The 2803-nt window shown below is 33.2% G+C and overlaps 1 long non-coding RNA gene across 2 annotated transcripts; it reads right to left on the reverse strand.

Moving 5' to 3' along the window:
- Positions 1–322: 322 nt before the first annotated feature.
- Positions 323–2489, reverse strand: LOC131652769 (uncharacterized). 2 transcript variants are annotated; one of them, XR_009298798.1, is made up of 5 exons: positions 2095–2489; positions 1801–1992; positions 1573–1712; positions 1205–1315; positions 323–1122 (listed from the first exon to the last, which is right to left on the reverse strand). It is a non-coding gene; the product is annotated as an uncharacterized LOC131652769 (long non-coding RNA). The 2 variants fall into 2 exon arrangements; XR_009298797.1 differs by having other exon boundaries at positions 347–1122; positions 1573–1694; positions 2095–2464.
- Positions 2490–2803: the final 314 nt, after the last annotated feature.

A 2803-nucleotide genomic window follows, 5' to 3' on the forward strand; every position in this document is an offset into this window, starting at 1 on the left:
TTATCCATAAGAATTTCTTCAAGGTTTGCAAAAAAGGAGAAGACATTATCCATTTTGAGTTCATTTTGAAAGAATTGCTTCAAGTATGGTTCTAAGACCATGAATTCAAGAATTTCAAGTTCAATATTACTTCAAAGATCCATGATGGCAAGAACATGTTTCAAGGCCTAAAATTCAAAGGATTTCCTATCCTTTTCTATTCAAAAGGAATTCAAATTTCATTCAAGATCATTCAAGAATATTCAAAGCTTCATACTTGAATAACAATTTCACTCAAGAATATTGGAATTTCATGATTGAATAATAATTTCATTCAAGTTCTAAAAGAAGTTCAAGCATTTACATGGAACAAATGAATTACAAAGAAACTTTATCTAAAGTTCAAGAATTACAAAATTCCATTCATTTTCAAGAATGCAAAGTTCATACAATTTAAAGTTGGAATGAATTGGAATTACAAGAAAAAGAAAAAAAGCTTCAAAGACTTTCTTAAATTCTTCATTCTTCAAAGTCTTCATTCTTCAAAATTGAATTTCTTCATGCTTTCATCAAGAATGCTCATGTCACATGGAAAAAGAAACAAGAAGGGTGAGATTAGCAAAAAGTTCAACAAAGTATTCAAAAGCCCAAGTCAAAACAAAAAGGGGTGGGATTAGCAAAAATCCAACAAAAGAAATAATTCAAAAAAAAGAAATAATTCAAGACAAAAGGAATCAAAGATATTTCATGTCCACTTGCAAGAGAAAAATCTCATAAAGAATATTCTTATTCTTTTTCTTATCTTGCAATGATTGAATCAAGTTTACCAAATGCCAAACACACCCTTAACTTTTCCTATAAATAGAAGGCCTCACTTCATTGCAAATCACACCAAAGCTACTATACTACTAGCTTTCTCACTTCTTCCTCTTCTCTTATAGTTTTCATGTTTCTTTGTTAGAAGGAGAAATTCTTCAAATCAAAGAAAACTACTTGAAAAAATAAGAGTTTCTAGCTACATAGTTTCTTGAAGGGGAGTGAAGAAGAAATTCTTCATACCTTGGTGGAGAGTTCCAACTTGAAGGCCACCTTCAAGTCTCCCTAATATCCAAAGAGAGGTGGCTTCATCTTCATCAAAGGATCCTACAACAACAAGCAAAGTTGTTAGGAAAATTGTTAGTAACAATCCAAGGTTGTTAGTAACAACAAAGAATTCAAGGTGTACCTCAACAATAAACCGGCGAACACCTCCTCGCCGTAGGTAAGTTGTATTCATCCTCATGCTCAAATATTATTGTTTAAATCATTCTTGCAAATATGTTATTATTGTGCATAGCTGAAAATTGAAAACATAGAGATTGAGTTATTGTTGCTGTAAGTAAAAGCAAAATTCAGCAATAGCAACAATTCACAACAGCAGTAACAACATCATCAACAGTTCAAAAATTCAACAACCACCACAGTTACAACAACAATTCAAATTGTTCTTCAAAGATCAAAATTCAGCAACAACAATTAGCGGTTCATAGTTGCACAACATCAGTAATTCAGAAGCAAAAGCAGAGGGAAGCAGAGCCAAAGTCGAATTCGTACCTGTCAAAAGCCGACGCTGAAATTGATTCATCGGACTTGCTCCGATCAGGTTCTTTTTCCTCGCTTCCTTTTAGATAGCAATTTAATCCTCTTGATGCAGTAGATCAATTTCCTACCATAGACTGCATAAATAATTATTGCTATGTCAAAAGAAAGAAAATGAAATTCAGTATTGTTGGTGATATGAATTTCAAAACTGGATTCATAGAATTTGTTCAAGAATCATACCTTCACTTGTCAAACTCGGTTGAATCTCTGTGAGGTTCTGAAAATCAGTGATGATGATGATAAGCTAGAACAGAGGAGGTCGGTGTTACTATCTAAACCGCATAGAGCACCGAGTGAGAGTTGTTGTCATTATTGCTGTTTACGGCAAGAGAGAGGCGGAGGTTGTCATCGTTGTTTGTTTACGCTATGTGACTGAGCAAAAGACCAAAAGTTGTTGTTACTGTTTGTTCACCATGAGTAAAAATTGAAACAGAAAGAAAACAACAAGAAAACGAAATTTGGAAAGAAACATACCTGGGTTCTTCAAGCTTCTTCCATGGCCGCCGAGATCATTGTTGTTGTTGATCGCGAGTGAAAACGAGAGAGAGCAGAGAACGAATTCGAGAGAGAAAATCAGTGAGGGAAACCGAGGGTTTTGTTGTTGTTGTTCTACTACGAGTGAGAGAGAGGAGACGAGTTGCTGTTTTTGTTTGTTCTGAGAAGATGAAATTTTTTCCAGCAGAGAACGTGAATTGAGAAAGAAGAGGCGCTGCCTCTTGTTTGTTTTCTTTAGGTTTTTCCAACCCAACCTTGCATTAAGAGAGAAGAGGCGGATCCGGGTCATCCTGACCCGACCCGGTCCGGCCCAGCTTCTTTTCTTTTTTTAATTATTTTCAGTTAAGCTTTAATGGACCATGCACCCCCAATTTGATTTCAGCATCTCCTTGGCCCATTACTAGTTTTTTATTATCTCTTTGATTTTCTTTAAAATGATTTTATAAAAGAATTAGTATTTTATTTTAATATAGGATTTTATTTTTCTTTTCTAATCCTTATTAAAAATGACAAAAATATGTTTTTAATATTTTCATGTGTTTATAAGTGTGTTTTTTTAATTCTTATCAAAACAACAAAAAAGATACATTAGATACATATTTAATTTTGTGTTTCTAATTATTTTCTCTTTTCATGAAAAAACTACAAAAAATATCTTCTTCTTAAATTAATTTTGTTTGAATTTGAT

This window comes from Vicia villosa, linkage group LG2, assembly GCF_029867415.1.
Source record: "Vicia villosa cultivar HV-30 ecotype Madison, WI linkage group LG2, Vvil1.0, whole genome shotgun sequence".
Lineage (NCBI taxonomy): Eukaryota > Viridiplantae > Streptophyta > Magnoliopsida > Fabales > Fabaceae > Vicia > Vicia villosa.